The 12,048-nt window shown below is 49.2% G+C and overlaps 1 long non-coding RNA gene across 1 annotated transcript; it reads left to right on the forward strand.

Annotated features, from left to right (window-relative positions):
- The first annotated feature begins 868 nt into the window (after positions 1 to 868).
- On the forward strand, positions 869 to 6,889 carry LOC149330913 (uncharacterized). Its single transcript, XR_016285525.1, has 3 exons — positions 869 to 996; positions 5,142 to 5,342; positions 6,317 to 6,889. It is a non-coding gene; the product is annotated as an uncharacterized LOC149330913 (long non-coding RNA).
- Positions 6,890 to 12,048: the final 5,159 nt, after the last annotated feature.

Raw genomic sequence — 12,048 nt, forward strand, 5'->3', positions numbered from 1 at the left:
CTATGGTGCCCAATATGATAGCACACACGAGTGACGACACCGAATTCGCCTACGCTAGTTGAATGACCTGCAGTTCACTTCTAAACTGAATGTTACAGTTTATGTTTCAGCTGCCGAAGGAAGGCTGTGACGTAAAACATGAATTTAAGTCACGTGGTGCGTAGGTAGCCTGCAGTGCTTTTTTTTATCCGAACTTGTGAACGCATCAAATAATATATCTCAAAACAGTGAGCGGGCTAGGACGTACTCCGGCATTTTCTCGTAGACAGAGTGTGCCACCACCACTGCTACTGAATTTTTTTTCCGAATTTCCAGCGCCATGTCTTTGAAAAATTAAACGATTCCACGATGTCTGGGGTGTTAATTTCACATCCGGCTTTTTTTTTATGCAATCTAGTTCGCATCTATACTGGCTGGATGTAATAAATTTTGTATATGCGCTTAAAAAAATGAACCACTGCCGTGTGTACCATTGGAAAATGACCCAATCGGCTTTCTTGAGGCCTGGGTGTGTTCTCGGCATAAAAATGATTGCTTTGAATGGAAATGATAACTGGAGCCTTAAATGGCTAGGCAAGGAATCTTATCATGCGAAAGCGTTCCTCTAATCGTTCCGAATGTGGTACGCCGTTTCACAAGGTTCGAGAGGCTGACGGCAGCAGTTTTTAGGCGCGAAGCAGAGCGATTGCACCACCGCCCGGGAACTGCAGTCTGGCGATAAGGTGGGCTTCGCCCTCGCCAAAGCCATGAAGATGCAGGGATCCCTCTCACCCCCTCTGTCCTCCTCTCTTTTGTACTTAGACATTTGGAGGCATCTTGCAGCACCCCATTCCACTGTGCGCAGTTGGTGGCAGGTGTGCGTGGTCGGTTGGTCGGTCGGTCGGTGGCGAGTGTCGTCCGCAGTAACGCGAAGAAGTCTCTGTAGACAACGCCACGCCGAACGCATCGATGCCGGACAACGGACGTGTAGCACAGCCTGCCGTCTGCACCCTGAAGGTAAGCTGCAAGCAATTTCTTTAAGACAGTTTCATTTTTTGGTCATAGTGGATAGCAAATTTTCTTGCGAGGCATTGCAGAGCGCTTTTTTAGCGGTGAGTTTGTGTTAAGTGGCCAAGAATGTTTTTGTACGGTACAGACAGGTTATCTGTTTTTGGCCGCGCTTTTGTTAACGCCGAAGAGGCGTGGTGTGAAAAGCTACTGACATTTTCCCTGAATGCGGTCGTGAATACTGTACCTGCAATTCATGTTTACGCTGAAACACGTTGACCGTATACGCTGTGCATCTCGTTTCCCTGTTTTTCATTTCCCCCCCCCCCCCTTATGTCAGATACAAGGGTGTGCTCGTAACTCAGGAAACAGCTTCAGGTTATTAAGTAACAGGGTGGTGGCCGGTGCTGCTGGTAGCTTTTAGCTTATTGGTTCCTTTTTGTCAGGACGGAGCTTTCCAGTGTACTTCGGCTATGTGATGCTATGTGTTTTCGGCTATGTGATGGCAGATGCTTTCTCCCCCCGCGATGCGACGCGTGTCATAAGCTTAGAAGAGGCTGGGCCATGCTTATTTGAAATAGTATATAGCCCCCAAACGGCTAAACGGCGGGGCTGTGTGGTGGCGTTTAAGGGGGCCGGGTCCGCTCACCTCACCCCGAATTCGCCGTCGCCGTTTAGCCGTTTCGCGTTCGCGGCAGCGAAAAGTGCACCGAGCTTTTCATTTGTCAAAAGATAGCAGCACCACCACGTCCTAGCGCTAAAACTCCGCGAATTTTGAGACTGCTTTTGGATTTGGACCGCTGCTTTAGTAAGCGCCCTTTTTGGTAGCTGACGCCAAAAAGCGCGGGTTGTTTAAACAGCAAAAAGGTTAATATTGCGCGACCGGTACAGGACAGAAATAGGAGGAACACAAACAAGTCTGGTGTTGACGTTAAACAAAAGAACTTGAATTTTGCATGATACGCTGTTCCAGGAAAAAGTGGATATTAAATTGGCGTGGTGTACTTTTTCCGTTTCACTTCCCAACCGAGGTGGCGCTGTGATCTACAAATTCTAAAGTTCACACCAGTACGCACCGGAAGGCCCGACTTGCGCCCAACGAGTATTAAGGCGCAGGCCTTTCATGGCTCATACTGTCGTCCATTAGCAGCGGGTGCCGCACCTTTGACAGCGTGTTCACACGTGAACTATAAAAGTTTGCAGAGAACGAATGGTTTCTGCAGATAGAAGACAAGAAAATGAACCGATAGAAGCCACGTTTGATCACAAGAACGGTGTGCCGTAACGCCCCCCCGGAAGTCGTCACGGCATGTGAAAATTCTGACAGAATGGCTGCAAACAACCGGATTGTGTCATATTAGGTGGAAAAATTTCTTTAAGCGCACTTTGCACTTACGATCCCCGAAAGATGTGTATTTTAGGTATCGATATAGCTACGCGAACGGTGTGACGTGACATCCACCGGAAGTCGTCACGGCATAGTGTCCTCGGCTCTCCCCTCTCAACGCTTTAGTTGCCAAAGTGTCCTTGCAATTTTTTGGCCTCTTCGATCTGTCCCTGCTTGTTCAGAACTTCTGGCCTGCATGATAGACCATGGCTTTACCGAATGCTTGCTGACTTTGCATAGTGGCTTCGTTTTCCTACGACTATTTTCTTCTTTTAGAGCGCAGCTCTTTGGCGTCCGTTCCTGGGTTTCGCGTTGTCGTCGGCCTCGTAACCAGCTCCGCCCCCCTTTCATCCCCCCAGCGCTATCGGCGTCAGCGGCATCAGTCAGTCGCTGCTATCTCTTCCCTCCTCCCTTTATCGTGTTGTCCGCTTGCTGCGCGCACTTCTGCCCCCATCGTTTGCCGCTGGGTGTACACGCCGCCCCCCTCCCCCCTCTTCCTGCGAGTCTCCGGTTGTCAAAGCGCCGGCTCGAACTTAATTCCTTTCTTCGCTCCTCCTCCAATGCAACCCCTGTGCGGTGGCAATCAGAGCCAGATCGGTGGCGGCGGATCTGTATATGTGCACCGCCCGAGCCGAAATTGCGAATACGTGTGAAAAGTAAAAAAAAAAATTCTGTGATAGCGCATACATGTGTTGCTCGATTTCTTTGCCTCAATCTATCGAAAAGGTGAAACAGCTTATTTGCTGCGCTCAAATTTCGCATTAGGAAGTAACGTAATCCTCGGTAATTTTTAAATAATGAACTTTTTAACTAGTAGAGTTAGGCGCCTAGTTGCAATTAGAGATTTGTAGCCGGTCGTTAGTTATACCCTCTGTGGACCGACAAAATTTGGGCGCACCGTTTGAAAATACATGCGCTTTGGAAAGCATGCAGGCAAAGCAACCCCTCTAGTGCACGTAACTGGTCGAAAGAGACAAAATTTGTCGAGCCACAGCGCCAAGTGTAATTGCGTTTTTCAAATTCTAAAAACTGATATGGCTATTAATAACGATCGGCTACAAATATTCATTTGCAACTAGGTACCGAAGTTTACTAGTTAAAAAGTTAATTATTAAAATTAGTTAACCAGATTACAACTTAAGACGATTCACCGGTTTTATGGTGCCCGCCAACACTGATGTTTATTCTTCCGGTCATTGCCTTTCCCTCTCCTCCTAGGGTCTGTTCAACACATCTATAACTCTCTCTGTCAGGGCAGCCATGCCGTTCGTCTGACTTGAGCGTCTTTTGCTTATTGGGTGGAGGGAAGGGTGGTACCACCCGTATTGTCCGCAGATGCAGTACTTTCCAGTTTCCAATATCTGTTCCATTCGCTCCGCCTGAGCGCCGCTGTAGGAGAGCTAAAGCCGGTCGATCCGCCTTTCCACACCCTTGCTTTCCAGTCGGTTCGGTGCTGCCGCATAGCATGCCCGCTGTGAACGGCTTCCGGGTGACGTCACTGACGTCGTTATTCTGAGCCACACAAGGTTTCTACGCTGGGAGGGCAATAGTCAGGTTGGCATACGGTATTTTTTCTAGTCCGTGGTTGGGCACGCCGGGACCAACTGCTGAAAGCAAACACGGACGTCGAGGGTACAGGGCACGTGCTGACTTTGCGCATTTCTGACGCCTGTTTTATTACAGCTGCAACGTAACAATCATTGCATACAATTCACCCCTTTCTTGCTTTCACGGCATTCACCCTCCGGTTGGTTCTCGTGACAACTGCTCGCTGTTGCACCTTCTTACGCTCTCGCCATGCCCTTCTCCGTCCCCGGTACCGATCCTCCGGTTGTGGGTGGTTGCCACGGTAACCACATTTCGGTTATGCATTCCTACCTCTCGCCCTCCTTCGATGGTAACTCTCCTCCGCCCGGGAATCGTATCCAAAAATCCTGCCAGTAAATCGGCGAGGCTGATCGGTCCAGGACCGATTTCCGCCGCGGCAAACATGGCGGCGCCCTTCGAAGCAGGGCCCCTCGTTTCGGCCTAAATTCGTCCCTGTTCCTGCCTTTTCCTTTGCCTTCATTGGCCATCGATAGGGCATCGGTCTTCCACTTCATCTCACTTTCACCTATAACAAAACGTTTCAGTGGTATTTTTTAGACTGCCGCTACTAGGCTTAGCGTCGGACGCTTAAGTCTGAGGAATGAACAGCGATTCATATCAACCTCGTACAGTCCCTTCATTTTATTCTTTTGAGATCTTGCATTGACTGAGTAGTGTGCAGGAATGATCGGGTTCGTTTGCAGTGTGCGCGGCTAGGCGTCTTCGCGTCCCGCGTTAGACATCTCATGTGCTCCCGCAATCGCTCGTTGGTGCATGCATATTACCGTCCTATAATAACCCGGACCTGGGTAACAAAAATGTCTTGCCGCCGCGGTGGCTCAGTGGTTACGGTGCTCAGTTTCTGGCCGGAAAGACGCGGTTTCGATCCCGGTCGCGGCGGTGTCTTTTCGATGGAGTCGAAAGGCTAGAAGACTGTGTACTGCGAGATTCAGTCGCGTTAAAAATCCCCGGATGGTCGAAATTATCCGGAGCCCTCCACTATGGCGTCCCTGCTGAGTCGCTTCATGATGTTAAACCGGTTCGTAAAACTAAACCAAAGGAAATTCGTTCTACTGTATTGTATAACGGATCCTCAGGCGTGGCAGGCCTGTGCTTATATCTCCTTTATCTATCTACCCTTATATAAAAACGTTTACTATCACTGCTGCTTTTCTCGCAGGCCAGTTCCCGACATGCCAGTGCAGTCGCTGCTGTTGAGGGCGGCCTCGTTGAGGCTGCGGCGTTCGATGCGGCCGACGGACCCGCAGAAGCTGTGCCCATATCGGGTCAAGGTGTCCGAGACATTGACACTGGAGGAGACGGACCTAATCTGTAGACGGTATGCCGGACTCTACGCCGACAACCACGGGCTATGCATGAGGTGCGCGAAAACATGGCGATAACCAACGGCATAAAGGTGCCCGAGGCGCCGTCACTGTCACAGGTGAAAATGTTTGAAGCCTGCAGCCGTACTCCGAGCTGAAAGCCGACCGCTATCGACCATGCACAAGCCAGGAAGGCCATCTGTGTCACATCTTAACCAATACGCTAGCAGCGGCAGGGTCGTGAAAATAACATTTATTGCCAACATAAAGCTTGTCAAAAGCAAGTTTAAACGTGCACTTTTGTGGCCGGATGAACTGAAGTAGCTTTGAGCGGGCATGGCGAGCAGGAAATTGTCTTCTCTGATGGCGTAGTTTGTCCCCTTAAGTTTTCGCCCTCAGGACAGTATGTTCTCTTTGGTTTGGAACTGTGCGAATTTTACAACGATGGGGCGTTTCTTGTCGTCGGAGTGACTTCCAATTCGGTGAGCACGTTCAATGCTGTTCCCGTCGAGATGACGATCGCGGTGATCAGCACACAGGGTCAAAATTTTCTTGTCAGATTCTGCCCTTGATCCGTTGTTTGCGTCATCGAGGCCTAAAAAAAGCAAGTTGTTGCGGCGCATTCAGTTCTTGGAGTCAATGTTTGCAGCTTTCAAGACGGTGATTTCGCGGTGCATTTTGTCTGTTTCGTCTCAGGGTTTGAGAGGGTTCGGATGATTCAAGTTTCTCTGGACCGTTACTTAAAGAGGCTATTTGTTTTTCGTGCAAGGCTAGAGTGACCTTGAGATGATCAACTACAGAGCGGATTGCTTCAAAACTTTCTTCTAGCTGTTGCATGCGAGTGTCAACGGATAAGGGGTCGTTATTTGAGCCAGGACCGGGGTTTAGTTCGAAGTCACCGGATAGTAACAGCATCAATTGGGACAGGCAATTGCACCAGCCTGGGCGACATCAGTAGTAAACGTGTTTAGTGATTTGAGCTGCGCCAACGGCCTTATATTCATCCTGCGATGCTTTTCGTGCAGTTCAGTTCCGTCCGGACGGGGCTGCCATCATGCCCAAGTGGCAGCGCCAAGATGAAAGCGCTGCCGTCAAAGCTGACCAAGAGGAGGTTCCGTAGTCCGAAGAGGTTCACGTTCCCGTGGAGGCTGGTGTTCTCAAACACAAAGACGTACCCGAAGACGAGCAGGTGCCCGCCGACGACGAGGCGCCTGCCGAAGTCGAGGAACACCCAGGCACCGAGTAGCCCGCAGGCGTCGACGAGCGCGAAAACGATGAAGCGCTCGAAAGCTTTGAGGTACCCGAAGACGTTCACGCGACGAAGGCCCCATCACTGCCATTGGAACAGATGGGCGGAGTCTGCTGCCGGTGCGCCGGTCTAAAAGTCGACCATCGTCGACAATGCACGAGCCGGGAAGGGGCACCTGTGCCACATCGTCACCAATGTGAAAACATGGAACAGCTTCTGGGCCGTGGGGCTGGAACTAGAAGAGGACGCGGCCTCTAAGCTCATCCTCGTTCAGGCGAGTGACGGCGCATGCACGAGAAGCATAGCGAAAGACGGGCACCAAGCCGCGACACTTCTGTACCACCTGCTGACTAAGCACCGGTGCGTTGGGGAAGTCACAATCAACGGCGATATCCTCACCGGCCATGAAAAAAAATTACCGACGATTACGTTACTTCCTAATGCGAAATTTGAGCGCAGCAAAAAGCTGTTTCACCTTTTCGATAGATTGAGGCAAAGAAATCGAGCAACACATGTATGCGCTATCAGAGTGTTTTTTTTATTTTTCACACGTATTCCTTTAACAAAGATTCCACTAACAGTTCTTGACAGTCATGAAGGAAGCTTTGTGGTCGGAGAAATAGACTGATATATGTTCGACTTGGTACACCAATGCTTGATTCTCAAAGACGAGATCTATACAAGTGCCTCGCGAGGTTGTCACAGCCGTGGGACGCGTTACGAGCGAGAGGAACGGGATGTTCTCCCGCATAAGTGTTAGGAAATTGCTGTTTGTCTTTATGTCAACATTAAAGTCCCCCACTACTAACATCGGTGTGGATCGATGGACGGTTAATGCGAGTTGCAGGAAGTGCACGAGGTCTTTCGTGAGTGCGGTAGGGGCGAAGTAGGCAGCTACTACCAGCAAGCCGTTGGGCAACTTTGCGGCGCACAGTTCGCCAAGTTCATGTGACGTGCCAGACATTTCGACTGGTATTGCAGAGAGACCTGTGCGCAAGTAGATAGCGACTTCCGCCGCTGTGTTGTGGTCTCTGCGAGCACCACAGCAGTATAGGAAATCTATGATTTCGAGAGGCTCTTCGGGATCCATCCAGGTTTCAGCAAAGCAAAGTACAGAGGAATGGCGCAGAATGTGATCGTGGTGTACGTCCTTGGCATGTGCGGCAAGGGAGCGTACGTTAAGAATGTGGTTGTGAATGATGAATCAAGTGCTGCCAGCGAATGACGCGTCCATTGGCTGTCTGCGTGTGTTACTGATGTGTGGTTAACATGTTAAGCTTCGCCTGTAAGAGTGGAACGCGACAGCGTCTTGCAACGCTGCCAGGGAGTCCACAGAACGCCATCGCCAATTGGGCTGTACGCCTTGCTGGACGGTAAATTTATTTTTTGAGGAAAGGAAATGTATCTCTCTCGCATATCTGGGTGGACACCTGCACCTCGCCGTAAGGGGAAGGGGGAAGATGGGAGTGAACGAAGACGCCGTATTAGCTAGACGCGCCTTTGTTCATTCCAAACCATTCAGCTGGCATTACGGAGTGGCTAGCGTGCTCGTATCGCACTCCGGAGACCCTGGTTCGATTCCCCAACTCGACCAATTTCGTTCTCGGTTTTATAGATTTATGCGGTCTAACTAGAAAGGTTAATTAGGCTATTTCATATTTACATTATTGCATTTCTATCCATCGTGTTCTGTCATTAACCTGTCAATTGTTGGAACTGTCTAGGATGTTCGACACAACGTATATGAAACGAGCAACGTCTTACTGAGTGGGGAAGTGCGTGGTGGTGGAGGGAACGCGGCTTCGTACTTATCTGTTTTTTTTTTTCAGCAGCGTCTCCTTCCGCGGACGCTGTTGTCGCTGCGGCGCGCGTCTTTTCTTTTCTTCTGACCTCTTCATTGTCCTCTATATTAATTAGGCTAATTGATTAATTAAGCAATTAACTAAACTCAGTCCAACTTAGTTGCAGCATCACTATACGATCCCTTTGATTGGTTGCATGGTTACTAGCCAAAGTACAATTGGCCCCATTTGAAATTCGCGCACTGTGACGTCACGAGCATTTCGACCAATTGAAAAGCATGACATTGGGGGCGGAGCTGGTTACGAGGCCGACGCCGACGCGAAACCCAGGAACGGACGCCAAAGAGCTGCGCTCTAAAATTATCTGCTCCGCAGTTCGCGACGCGCTGGCGCCCTTGCAGCGACTGTAATTTGCTTGACACGGTTGAAGTCGCTCAACCTGTCCGTGAAGTTGCACGGGAACTTGATTGCCGACCTTGCGGCTCTTCTCTCCGAAACAGCTACCTTGGAGACGCTTCCAGCTTTGGAGGTCTGTGTGTACCCTGAGGACGCCAGCACCTTCCCCAGAGTATCGCGCACCTGTCACTCGCGAAAAAAATTCTTGGCCGAGGCAGCCCGCTCTCTGGCTCACGGATATCTAATTTTCATCGCAGACATGGTAATTTAATATAAATCGTACACATCTCATTCTTAGTACTGTAATGATCCATTTTCATTTTCATACGTTGCCCTCCTGTGGTGCACTCTTGCTGCTTTTATACCAATAAAGAGGTGCTTTCCATCCTTATTCAGCTGTTTTTTCCTTCTGTAACAGTAGAACCACATCCCTGGTAGCTGGTAATCAGCTTCGCTGGCCACTGCATGAGCACTATGCTGTCTCAGATTTTTATGCGGAGCATAACTACTGTTCATTAGTATGGGGTACTGCTACAAAAACCAGTCTGAAAAAACTTGCCGTTCTTGAAAATAGGGCCCTCAGAATTGTTCATAACCTGCCATATAGATACTCAACTAAAAACTTATTTTCCAAGCACAAGATTATTAACGTTTTCAACCTTTATGCATATAAACTATTGCGCACCTATAAAATAGAAAAAGGCGATGCATTCCAAACATATCTGACTTAGCCCCAATTCAGTTATTTCAGTGCGCATACCCACGCCGTCGCAAACCACAGTGTGTAGTTCCTTTAGTCAGAACAAACTATGGACGCCAAATGGTAACATTCCAACTTCCCTCACTCCTCAATAGATTAATTACTGCAAACATTGCCATAGGAAACATTAGCTGCTCTGACCTTCTCAACTATATTTCCGAAGCCACATTTTTCTAGCTTTCACACTTTGAACTTGTATTTGATGTATTGGTTGCTGTTATAATCTTTATAACAGGTTTTTTTGTTATTGTTGTTGCTTTTGTTATTTCTTAAAGCCGCATTAATTTTCTGCACACGCTGGTGATTGTGTATCTGTCTGTTGTCTTTTTTTTTTCTCTCTCTCTCTTTTATTTTCTCAGAAGTGCCGTCGCATGCCACTGCCTCCTTGCTGTACAGGGGGTGGGAACCTTGTCAAGCGATAACCGCTTTTATTCCCATCCCCTCCAACACTGTATGGTGATGGAAATAAATCATTATTATTATTATTATTATATTGCTAGAGCTATGCCCCACGCCGTCACCGTGGCTGTACGCGTCCAACCACGTGACACGATGACGTCATGACAGATGAGAAACAGGTCCACCACCTCGCGCCGTCGCTCGGAGCTGTACGCGACCAACCACGTGACACGATGACGTCACGACAGATCGCCGTCACGCGCTGGGAGAGGGAGAACGATGCCATCGCACAGACGCCGGAATGTCCTCGAGCGGCATTCCCGCGCATTTCGAACGCGCGTTCACACTCGGTGTAGGTGAAACGCTCGCACCACCGGGCAGGCGGACGCGGCTTCCGTGGCAATCCAGGCGCCCACCCAACGCGCGTCTCGGGGTCAGTCGGCGTTCCGCTGTAGCCATGCCGTTGTCTTCCCCACGACGAAGGCTTCTAGTGGTTGTATTAAAATGACCTAGTATTCAACCAAGGAAAGCCATGTATTACCAAGCCTAGCCATCAATATGCTTCGCATCTGACAAGGCTTAACCTTAGCTAAGCCTCAGCCATTTTTTTTTATGGTATTTATTCTACATGGGTATTGTTCATGGCTATGAACTATTCGATCTCCGCAGCCGATCACGCCTCGTGTTGAACTGCAACGCCCTCTCGCGCTGTGCGTTGCACATCGTCATCAGCCTCCATCTACGGCGTGAACAGGCCATCACCCAGCAAAGCAAATCCTTGAGGCTAAAGACATGGTTTCGCAAATCTACTCGCTTTGACTATGATAAAGTTATCATGTTTAAAGCAAATAATACGCTCCAAAAACGAGACATGGCCAACAAATGATGGCACCCACCGGTGGCAGGAAAAAATTCAGGGCGCACTTGGGCTCTCTCAAGTGCTGCAAAGCGAAAACGTTTCCTGGCCCACTGTGTTTTTCATTTTTTATTGGCCATCTTTCATTTTCTTGAGTTATTTTTAATTCTTGTTACTTTTATTATTTTTTTTCTTCCCTTATTTTTAATTTTTATTTTATTTCTAAAACCCATACATTCACTAGATGCGCCTTAATTGATGTCCAAACCCTGAGCCTTCGTGGCAGAGTGCTGGCGTCTCCACTTCAAATGCCGAAGACCCTGGTTCGATTCCCAGCCTCGACATTTTAGAGCGCAGCTCTTTGACGTCCGTTCCTGGGTTTCGCGTCGGCGTTGTCGTCGGCCTCGTAACCAGCACCGCCCCCCTTTCATCCCCCCAGCGCTAGCAGCGACCGACTGATACCGCTGGATGCCGCTGACGCCGCTAGAGAGTCAAGATAACGTGACTGCATAGAACACCGTCGCCGCCATGCAGATAGAGGAGGAAAGGGTCCCCCCCCCCCCCCCTGTTCTTGTGTGGCGGATAGGGTGCTCTTCAGTTGCCGACGCGCCGGTTATTTCACGTAGGTCCCGGCACGTCGACGAATACGTGACCACCTTCCCACGGCTAGACCTGGTTCTTAGCGCTGCGGAAGCGAGGGTATCATATTGTTTGTGTCGGCATCGGTGGCGTTGTCCCTGAAACCAACTCCACATCTGGGGTTGACTCACTATCGAAAAGGTGAAACAGCTTATTTGCTGCGCTCGAATTTCGCATTAGGAAGTAACGTAATCGTCGGTAATTTTTTTTAAGCAGTGACTCCGAAACTCGGACACATTGGCTAACATTCCTTGGTCACAACAGTATGAGGCCTTAAAGGCTTTCGCCTTAATATTCAGACACATATGCAGGCATATCAAAAATATTTGGCCACATATGCAGGCATATCAAGCACGTTTCTGGATGGCAACGGACAGGTAGGCTTTGGAACATCTCATCATAATAACGGCGGATCTAAATCGATTGAGACAAAATTTATATTGCTGACAAAGGATAGTTTCCATGGGCGTAAGAAGATGCCTTCAACCAAAGTTCCAGTTGCAGGCGTTAAGTTGAACCTATTTGAATGTTCTCCGAGGAATCGTTCGGCATTTCCACCCACTCGAGTGACGTCAAGGTGCACTCCAGTCATTGCGACGTCACCAAAACCAGTTATCAGGAACAGCCAGTGCTTGCCGGCGACGCTGACGTCGTCAGTATT

The sequence above is a fragment of the Amblyomma mixtum genome, chromosome 9, assembly GCF_055824585.1.
Source record: "Amblyomma mixtum isolate Tamu chromosome 9, ASM5582458v1, whole genome shotgun sequence".
Lineage (NCBI taxonomy): Eukaryota > Metazoa > Arthropoda > Arachnida > Ixodida > Ixodidae > Amblyomma > Amblyomma mixtum.